Below are 11,314 nucleotides of genomic sequence, written 5' to 3'. Positions count from 1 at the left end.
CTAGCCCAGATAGATCATGAAATGCAGAGCCACAAAATGCAGGCAATACCTAATTAATCAAAATAACTTCTCAACATATTTGCCATGTTACATTGGTTAAATGTAAAAATTTCCCTGGAATTTAGAGAGATGGATATTCAGAAAACTGCTGTGTTTCTTCTCCCTCCGAACCCATGTGGCTTCACCAAGACCTTGCTGCAGGCAGAACCTGTCTGTGCACATGGTCACTGAAGTGCAGATATGGTCAGAGCTTTCATGCTCAGATTACTTCATGTTCATGGTAACCTGTTTTGGGATTTGGCTGGCAGAGGGACACAAAACAGGAAAATTAGGAACCTTTGTAAAATTTCAGTTTTTTGAACTGTCAATTTTTATGAGGCTAAAATTCAGCACCAAGTAAAATCTACTTTAATGTATTACCTTCCTTCGTTAAGAGCATACACTTTAAAGTAGGACTATTCCCAGCTCAAGTAAATAATCTCAGCTCCCATTCTTGGCTTAACCCAATTTTAGCTGCCACAGCAAATGCTGGAGCTGATGATTGATCATGATGTTCCTAGTTCTCAGAGTTTCAGAGTGTAGCCTTGAAAATTTAAAAAGACCTGAAGGGAGAGAAAGTATGATGATCCTGAAGCAGCATGACGTTAAAATCTAGCAGTTCATGAACTGCTGGCTAAAGAGAACCCATTTTGTCCCCTTAAGGAAAAGGATTTCATTTTGTATCAGCGTAATTAAACCAGAGATCTTCAGAGTTTCCCAAGATCTGAATTTTTGTTTTAGTTTTCAAACAATAGTGCACGTAATTCTTTAAATTTTTAGGTAATCAATAGAATTTTATATGTGAGCTTAAGTATTATGAATCATAGTCTTTGAGAAAGCTGTTTTTATATATAATGTAGCTACAAAGAACTTTTACAGATCGATATTTATTTTTAAAACTAGATATAAAAATAGCTTAATACACAAGTGAATTGATTTTATTATAATTTAAAATGGAAGTGGAAGTCCAGTGTAGGAATGGTGTACTTGTGGGGCTGACCAGCTGAGGAACTAAAGGTTATAGAACTCGGAGTAAGAAAGAAATCTCTTGTTTTCTTTTTCTCACTGTCTAATTCTTTGCCTATATGAGAAATTGAATAAAACAAGAAACCTGTTAATCTGCAGGGTGTCCTGTACCAAACATTGGTTAAGACTGAAGAAGGTTATCTGCAGTGCTGAATGAACTGAGTGGGATGATAAGGGTAAGAAAATATGAACATTTTCTATATTTCTTTCCTCCATAAATGGGTTTCAGGATAAATTTTGGGAGAGACTTTGTGGCCAAGAATATCAAAAGCTATTGCATTGGCTTATAGACAGTTTTTTAGAAGTGTTTCTAAGCAGCTGCATAAAGGAACAGAGCAACAATTTCTCTTGGGAGTGCAAGGGGTAGGAATCCCTTGGTCACTGGTGTCAGCTGTGGATAAAAGTGGCTCAACTGAGCAACCTCTGTGCTGTTGCTGCTCTTCTTGGACACATTTTCCCCAGCATCCTTTCATAAATAATTACAGAAAGGCAACTAAGATGAGTATGTGCTTCTGCAGGCTCGGCTCAGTATGGTGTTATACATCATTCCCTTCTTGCTTATATGCTGAACTATCAGTGTAAGCAGTAGGTTGTTTTTATATTTAGAAAGTAAGGTATTAGCTGAGTGGCAGTTTGCCTGGCACGTGGTTTGCTATCTTTCTTTGTCCAGCTGTGTGCAATTTAATTTTAGGAGGCAGCATTTTCCACCTTCAAAGAACATCTTGGCAATGTTTTTTTCAATTCCCATTTGTTAGAGGTTATTATTGAAGAAAAGGTTCCTGCTCATTGTGCACAGCTTGCCTAGTACAAGCTTCTTTCATTGCCTTAAAAATGTCAGATTGACTCCAGTGGAGCTGACACAGCATCCAGCATGTTGGGCTGTACTGAGCCATGGTAACACTGTCCCCTTTGCCATCAATACTGAGGCACTGAGAACTTCATTACAGATCCAGTAAACACAGAGAGGTGAACAATAAAATACAGACAATATTTTTTTAATTGATAACCTGGGAGTTTCCTCGTTGCTTCTGGTGGATATAACGAGGTACAATTCAAGCTTAAAGTGAGATTGAAGTGGTTTTTACTTTCTAGATTTTCAAAACACTGAGAGCTTCCAAAGAAACTTGACATCCCAGTTGGACTGGTGGGAAGGGGCTGCCCAGGAAGCCTGTGTGGGCAAACCTGTGTGTGGTAGCTGCCTGTATGGGACAAGGAATGGAAACTGGAAGGCAGTCAGTGGGGAAGGGGTCAAGGTCTGTGGTGAGTGGGGAAGCCTTTGAGGGAGTGGGGCAAGGCACTTTGGGGGGCCTTGGGGGACTGGATAATCACTGGGTCAGTGAGCAGAGAAACCACCTCCTGTGGTTTGAATACTGCTGGCTTCAGGGCAGAAGGACCTTTTGTATAGTCTCTAAATAAACAGGATTGCAGCAAAAAATAAAAGAAATTCTTGTTTGCGTCATTTTCTTGCCAATGGAGACAACATGTAGGACACTGAAATTTTGTTACTTACTCAAGTTGCAAAAAGTCTGGGTGCTAAGGAACAGTGCAGGGAAAGGGGATATTCATAGACAGCAAATTATTTAGAAATGGGGTGTGAAGCAGAAATAATTGGTGAAACTACAGAAGAGGAAGGGGGATTTTTTTCCAGTTACTGTTAACCATAAAGGAACACTGAAAATTATCCCTCTATCTTTTGTACACAGAGGACGACTGGGACCAAGCTAGGGGCAGAAAATATTTCAGTGAGGCAATTTTCAAACATTTACAGTGTTTGAAAACAGATAGAGAGATATGATTACTGGGAGACATTTGTAAGTTTGAAAGAAGACATGGTATCCAGACTTCAATCACAGCATATTAATTTCCAAAATTAAATATGTGGCCTGCCACAATGAGACCTGAGCTGGCGCCGTCATCGTTGAGAACAATTGGACTTTTGGAAACTTTCTGACATGAGTGTGGGTGCATGTTCTGAGGATGGACACCTCAGAACAGCTCCACCCCCTGTGCTGGGCATTGTGGAGAAGACAGCAGAGGGATCTGCACTCTGCCAAACCGGGATGGGCTTCCCCAGGCAGCAGCCAAGCACGGCAGAGCTGCACTGCAGCACGCAGAAGGCTGCACCACCCAGGGGGAGGCAAACAGGGAATAATGCAACTGTGAGTAAACTGGCTGACTGACACTCAAGATGCCTGGCACTTATCCCATTTTTGTCCTGTGTGGGGCATTTTTGCCCTCAGTGTGGGGAGTTAAAATACTGTCCTCCTAATGTGCTGAATGTGCTGAGTGTGCCGTGGGGGATGAGATACTGCAAGCCAAGCTGGGCTGCTAGAGCTTCCCAGAAAGGTGGTAGCTGACAGCAGGCAGCACTGCCAAATGTTTTTTCTCAGCCTTTAATAAAACTGTGAGATTCCTTTTACAGCTGTGCAGTCCTGGAGAAGCTGGAGGCTTGCATGGATTTACACGATGGCAGAGTTTGTCCCTGGGTGTATAGGAGGGGGAAACTGTTAGCATTCTTGTACAAAGAATATGACCAGAGACAGCTGGCAACCTATTTCTGGTACTCACCACTTCAGTTTCTCAGATGACATCTGAGAGCACCTACCAGCATTTAATTCTCATTAGTACATTCTCAACCATTTTTGTAGTTTGCATGATGTGTGAATTTTGAGCCTCTTTTCCTTCTCTATGCATCAGGGAAAAAATTGTCATAGGAGACACACATCCAACTGTTTTCTCTAGCCTTGTGATTCCCACTGCTGTGTGCTTTGGTTTGAATGCAGCCATCACTGCCTTTAAATAGACAGTGTAAGATTACTCCACCCTCCTCTTCCTTTGTTTCTCTGCTCTAAACATAAAGAAGCACAGAATGAGCCAAAAATGGCACAATATATAAAGAATTTTGGTAGCAGTCAATAAACTAAAAAATCTTGAATACTATGATTTAAAGTAGTATGATAAGGGATATCTGGAGTTTACCAGTATATGATCCAGGGTCAAAAACAGGAGGAAGTTGGCTCTTGCTTGTCTGCTTCAGGTTGTGTCAGGCTTTAAACTGAGGTACAATTCAGTCTGCTTCAGGCAGGTACCCCCAGGGCACCCCTGAGGTGAGGCAGAGACACTTTCTGGAGGACAGTCTTGCTTTGGAGAAAAGGATGGAATCAGCAGTCTCTGCCAGATTTCTAAGGAGAAGGAGGAGAGAAGAAATTGAGCTAATGGATGGTATACCTGGTGGTTTCTACTTGCAGCGAGATGGAGGAAGGCAGCTTGTCCTTGTGATGAAAAGTCAGGTAATCCTGCTGGAGGAAGACATGGAAAGTCTCCCAGATAGAGAGGGAGAATAATATTCAGGTGGGTGGTGAACAATGGTGAGTTGAATGGAGCCAGAGATCTAAAAATGGATTGAGTGCACAACCAGAGCATGAAGGTTACCTGGCTTTCAGAATTAACAGTTTTATTCTCCTGCTTTTGCTGTTTTTGGTGAGGACTGTGCTTTCACTGCTTCTGTTTACTTCACTTTATGCTTTTGCTTAAGGCTTTCCATAAAGTGAACTTTAATATTGAAAAAGAGAGAGAAAAAATTTATTTTGATTCAAATGTGAGCTTGCGAGCAAAAGAGGACTTGGGCAAATCTGTTAATCCCCAGATCTAGATAGATATTTCAATTTTTCAGCAGTTTTTTGTGCTGAGACTGCCTGGAGGCTGAAGTCAAATATTTGAAGTCCCTATTTGGGAACAAATAGGACAGTATCAAACACTCATCTTACCTTGAAGAGGGAGCCCTGGTAGCATGACCCTTCATAAGATAAAGACAATGTGTTTCTATCAAAGAGTACAGTGAGTTTCTCCTTAGAGTTTGGTGAATATTTTTGGTCTCTGACTAAAAGAAGAAAGGAAATGAGCTTTTTCTTATGACAGGGAAGCAGTAGGGTAATGGTTGGTATAAAAATGGATTAAAAAATTTAAAAAGTCATGCACAGCAAGAAGAAAAGAAAGCTGCCTTCATGTCTATCAAGTTTTCCTCCTACTTCCATCCTCCAAGGTCAAACCATCACTGCGACAGAGACCTGGCCTATGCCGTAGGTGTGGAAGATGTTTTTAGACCTTTTAGAGAAAGAATGTGCCCTTTGCAGCTGCTTTGGGTATTCTGGATCTGCCCAGCTTTGCCACAGCACCAAACAGGTCTGGTGGCTGAGGACTTTGGAGCAAATAGATCCCTCCCCACTGGACACTTACTGCAGGAGCAAAGGGACTGAGGCAGGAAATTGGAAGTTGCTGCTGATGGAGTAGCAGGACCGTGGCACCACTCAGTGCTGCCAGCAGCCAAGCTAGAGCCAAACTGAGAGCACCAGAGCCTCATCTTAGAGGCTTGCCCTGGTTTGTCCTTGGGGCTGGGTTACTCACTGTACTGATCTTATGTCAGAGCTTTCCACAGTGCAGGATAACAACCTCTGTTTCTGGTCACTGAAAGACTTGTGAGTGGCTTGGGAAACAGCTATGGTGTACCAGGGCAGAGTGGTCAGAGACATTCCAGGAGTTGCCTTGGGATGTATTCCATACGACACCTGATCCAGCCCTCTTGAAGGGCTTTGTGCACAGCTGGACTCTCCCGAGGGCTTTTGTGCATATCTGGACTCTGCAGGAGCTCACTCCTGCCACACCCACCCACCCCACTGAGTCTCAGCCCTTTGCCGGGAACCACTGTGTGTTGCTCAGAGGGGAAAAGCAGGCTCAAATTCGTCCTGCTGGAGAAGGAAATCTGAGGAAAGGCCATACATGGATGTCAGTGTTGTTTGCATGACAAGGCTCTGTAACGCATTTCTGATTTGCTTACACCCACGCTGTGTTTAAGCTGCAGACTGCAGATGACCTCTGTATGGTGTGTATTTTATGCTGGTTTGGAGTCTAAACACATACAGTTATTTTTGCACAATCTGCATTGAGATGCAAACCGAGCACACATCTTTGAGCTGAGAGCCTACAGAATGGGCAATTCCAGCTTCTAAATGAGGAGAGAAGAGCTGTGTGCTCTTCCAGACCCTAGTGTCAGGCTTGCGGAGGAGGGGGCAGAAGATGTGCTGCTTAGAGGCTTTGAAATTATTCTGGGGGAAAATTAAGGCCAGGAAGAACAGTAGGAGTAATCCCAAACCAGGAGGGTTGTGAACTGCCTAACCCCAACAGGTGCTTTCTGTCCAGCTTTCACGGAAGGAGGGTGGTGGTGTGCTTGGAGCAACAGTAATTAAGACTCTGAGAACAAGCTAGGAAAACAACCACTGGGTTTAATAAGCCTGGACTGCCCAGCTGCGCAGGGGACAGTGTTCCCCCCCCCCCACAAGTCCCCATGAGGCTGTGGTAGAGGTGGCAGCCCTTGAGAGATGTCTGCTTTGGTAGCATGGACTGGTGTGTTCCAATGATGCCTCAGACTTGCTCTACATGCTTGGAACAGCCCAGAGTCTTTAAACCTGTCCCCTCAGATGTGCTCCTAAACTGGAACAATACCTCACCCTTACAGCCCAGCAGGGTTACTGTCCTGTGAATAAATGTTCATACTTTCACTCAGCAAGTATAAATCCTGGGTTCAAACAACTCCCAGGCTTGAGGAAAGCTAAAATTTAAAAGGAAAAAGCACATAATTTGCTTAAAATTTTCTAAAGATACCAAACAATGTTGCAGAACCAAACCCATCCTACCCGTTTGAACTCTGTAAGCTGCTCCCTCACCATTCTACCTTCCATCCTGTGTCCTGCAACCTGCTCCATATCTAATCTCACAATATTGCACAAGGTGTTTTCTAACATCCAAACTATCTTTTACTGTTCTGAATGCTCTTATCAACATCTTGGTGTAAGCAGTGAGCCTGACTAGGCAAACAAGCACTTTTTCACATTAAGTTTCACTTAATAACTTACCAAAAATTCACCATCTCCTATTAATAAAATGCTGAGCTGGAACCATCTCAGGCTTTTTGAGCACACCTTCTGAATATTTACGTCTGGAAAGTACACAGTGTTTACAAGAACTCATGTTTATTTATCCAAGAACATTTCCACAGAAAAGCTTCTTTATGACTAGCTGTACATTTTCGTTTGCCAGTTTATTGACCTTTTGCAATGCATGGGTATTTGTTTGGTAAAAACGATAGCATTGATCTTAACCTGCCATGTGTAATACGTCTTGGTAACTTGCCATTAAAAAAAACCCTATTTTGTGTGCCAGAAAGGCCCCCATGTCACTGGGAAGAGGGTTTGAATCCAGTGCAGCTCAGTAGTAAGCAAATATCACTATCTGATGACACTTGCTAAGTGGCTGTAGGAAAATGAGTCCATGCTGGGAGCTCACTTAGCACATCCCCAGTAATCCTGCTAGCACTTTCAAGCCCTCCTAATATTTTTTATACTTGGGCCAATGAGGCCATGTAGCTGGGTGCCCTGCTGCTCAGGTGGCTCTGCCAGGTGCTGCCAGTGCAGGGCTGGTTGGGAGACAGGCACCCAACTGCTGCCTCTTCCCTGGTTAATGGGACAGCTTTCAATCCCCTTGCTGCCTAGCCTGGCATTTCCTCAGAATTAAGCATATTTGTCCAAGAGCACTTCCGCAGAAAAGCTCCTTTATGCTTTGCTATACATCTTCCCTGCCAGCATCCTGACCTTTAGCACTCACCCACAGGTTTGCCTCAAGAAAGTTCATTTCATCAGAGTCCTCACTGAACTGCACAGAGGCCAGCGGGCACTGACCTGGGGTGGTGCTGGCTGCCAAGGACCACTGTGTGCAGAGCTGGGCTTCCACGAAATGGATCTGGCTGTGCCAGGTGCTGCTGGTTTTCCAACTCTCTGGGTACCTGGCTAAGCAAAGCTGAACTGCTCGGAAGTGAGGGAAAGCAGGAATGATGGAGGAAGACATGTGGGCAATCTGTAGATGTTGACCGACCCCTTCTCCTCAAATTGCAAGGGCCAAGAGTCTTTAATTCAGTCCTTTCTATGAACTGAGGTTACCTCCAAATTTGAGTCAATTAAAGGAGATTTCATGCAGCATTTCTTTACTTAGAGAGGAAGCTGTTTATTTATGCAGGAAGAGATTTGAGATAAAGACCTGAATTTCTGTTTCATTATTCCACAGTCTTATATTAGAGTAGCACAGGAGCAGAAACTGAATCTGGCTTTCAGTGATTCCAAGGGCCCTAGGCCCAAGTTGCAGAGTCATAACCACTGTTCTTCAGTCCAAAAAATAACCAAACCTTGCAGATTAGAGTGGCTGGAGGAGACAGGAATGAAAAATGGTATTTCAGATGTCTACATATGAAGTGCTCACTGCACCACTGGTGGTAGCTGCAAGTCCAAGATGGGCCCTGAGGATGGGAAAAGTGTGCACAAAGCCCTGAGCACTGGGCTCACAGGGCAGCCTGGTTGGGATGGGGAAGAGGGAATGACTGAGAGTCAACAGAGGACCAAGAATAGCAATCCACAAGAATAATGTAGAAGAGGAAGAGGCATCATGAGACAAAGATCTACTTGACTTTCCCTTTTTCAAAAGAAAAGGAAGCCATGTAGAACAATACACTAAAAAAAAATTAAGGTTACATAATTGAGAAATGGAAAGGTGAAATCTGTCAAAACAACACATACACATGAGCAACCTGGTTTAGTGAAAGGGGTCCCTGCTCATGGCAGGGGTGTTGGAACGAGATGGTCTTTAAGGTCCCTTCCAACTCAAACCATTCTATGTTCCTATGATTCTTTGATGAATATCTTAATAGCATGGGCAATTAATCATTGAAAGAGCTTCATTTGAAGGCTTTAAATCAAGACTAGAAACCTTAAAACACTACCTGTGGTCTCCTTAGGAAGACATTGCTTTTAACCAAGGAACCATTGGGGTAAAATCTGTGCTGAGTTTTATGCAGGGACTGCAGCAATGTCCAGTGCACTACAGCTGGGGTTGCTCTGGCATGGTCTGGGAGTGACATACGCTGACCTGAGATAATACCTAAGCCTGACTTCACCTCTGCCTCTGGCAGAGTCATGGCCTAGATGAAAGGAGAGGGTGCATAAAGAGCAGAAGTCACAGTGAGTTCTGGGAAAGCAGTGAGGAGGTAGAGGCATCTTGCGAATGTAGCTAGGCTTTATGCTGTCTCCTCCTTTGATTTGTGGAGTCAGGACTTAAACCTGAATTGCCAAGGACAGGGCCTTCTGACCAGAGAACCCCTGTCTCTGCAGAGGAGGAACACTCTTTGGGGACCTATATGTGGGCAGAGAGCAGATGTTAATAAGTTACTGCAGGAGCCAAAGGATGTAAATATCATCAAGCTACGAGTGGAGAAAAGTAAGAGAACCACAATTCTCTGTAGCCTGTTTCCCCCAAACTTTCCCCTATAGCTGTTAAAATGATACCTTTATTTGCAAAATCTCTGAGGTCTGATTTCAGTATCTGCAGTTCTTCCTTGGTGAGTACCAGAGCAAAACCACTGAGCCATCAGGTAAGTGTGACTAACGTGTGTGCTTTGTGTCTGCTCCTAACTACTTGAAATCTAATTTTGGTGAGCCCTGGACTTGAGCCCTCTGGGGATATGCAGAGCCAAGACATAGGTGTTCATCCAACAAGGATGATCACAACAGTCCAGTCTGATTTTTAAACCATGTAAAACCTCCAAATTGCAAAGCAACCTGAAAAGTTCACTGGGAGTTGATGGTATTCAGTGCCTCCCAGGTCTGGGCTGTCAAAGAGTGATTTTAATAGCACATTAAGTATGAGATGCTGGAACGTGATCAAGACCTAACACAAGGAAGTAACTTTTAATTAACAAGTTCCACATGCCATGTATGAAAAGTAACAGCCATTAAAATTTATTAGAATTAAGTTGCATATCAAAACCCCTTCAATGTTGAGTTTGAGTACTTTAATTTAGAATGAACATTTCTACACTGAGGTGGTACAAAAGAAAATTTGTTTAGGTTTTATTTTTATACTACTAAAAGGGATTTAACAGCTTAGAATACATGCTTTACTTCACACCATACAACTGGTGAAAATTGGATTAATTATACTGCTTTCAGCAGTACTACTGGCATAAACCATTAATAATTTATACTCACAGAGTTTGTTTTGTTTCATTTACTTCCAAAAAATAATTTTTACTGTAGAATGCTAAAATAACATGTAAGCAAACATTTATATTTACATTTATATGGTGAGTTTCAGCCAGTAAAAACCCTAACTAGAATGGAATTAACTGTGTTTGAATCTTGAAATTCTAGAGAGTTTCATCAAAAGAAGTCATACAAAACCAGAAACTTGAAGAGGTAGTTTGGTTTGATTTTGCTGAAGTTTTTGAGCTAACATGAATTATAGCATTGCTGCAACAAGAACTAGAGAGGTGAAATCATGATTAACTGCCTCTGCACAGTACTGTTGTCTCCCAATTCTCCGTAGCTTAGGCAAGCCATTTTACTAGGCAAGAAGACACCTTCTAATGTTCTTACAGTGTCACAGCACTCTGCTGCTACCTCTGAAGGACTGGAATTGGGTAGGGAATCAGATGATGATGGGATGTGCATACTTTGAAGACCTGTTCACAAATTAGATCACAATATATGGTTTCATACATTTTTCAGCAGATTTGAACTGTTGCACAAAAGCTCATTTGGAATTTGTATTTAAAAATAAAATACCCCAGAATGTAGCTGTATGGAGGGAGGAAGGAGTAGACAAGGCTGGAGGGGACCTCTAAAGCTGCTGAATCCAGTCTCTGCTATCACAAGTAACCACATCACAGAGTCCCCTTCAAAAGCAATTCATAAGTCTTCAGAAAGCCTTCTCCACCATGCAGAGCCTTTGGTATTAATGCAGCCTAACTGTATAGCACATACATTCCTGATTAAAAGGAGAGGGAGAAAAGAATTAAGTCTGTGCTGATTGAAGTTAATATTTACCAAAGAGTGGAAACCGTCATTCCACCCACTAAAATGTGCTTAATCAGAGCTTGCTCTGTTGCCCAGCACAGCCAAAGATAGGAACTGCTTTGCAGGCTTGTGTTGTGCACAGATGACCAGCCACCATCCCTGGAGTCTAGCCGTGCTGCCCACACGCCTGTGGTAGGAGGTTTTGGTTCAGCCTCCTGTCTGCTGCTGCTGCCTGTCCCTCACACTCCCAAGCCACCACAAACATCATCAAATACAAGTAAATATTGTCATTTTTTTTTGGCTGGGATTCTGAAGCTTTTGATTTAGAGTTTTCAAGCTTTTCTCCATAATCAGGG

This window comes from Lichenostomus cassidix, chromosome 1, assembly GCF_008360975.1.
Source record: "Lichenostomus cassidix isolate B80296 chromosome 1, HeHo_3.0, whole genome shotgun sequence".
In the NCBI taxonomy this organism is placed as follows: Eukaryota; Metazoa; Chordata; class Aves; order Passeriformes; family Meliphagidae; genus Lichenostomus; species Lichenostomus cassidix.
Note: the sequence above shows the minus strand (reverse complement) of the source record.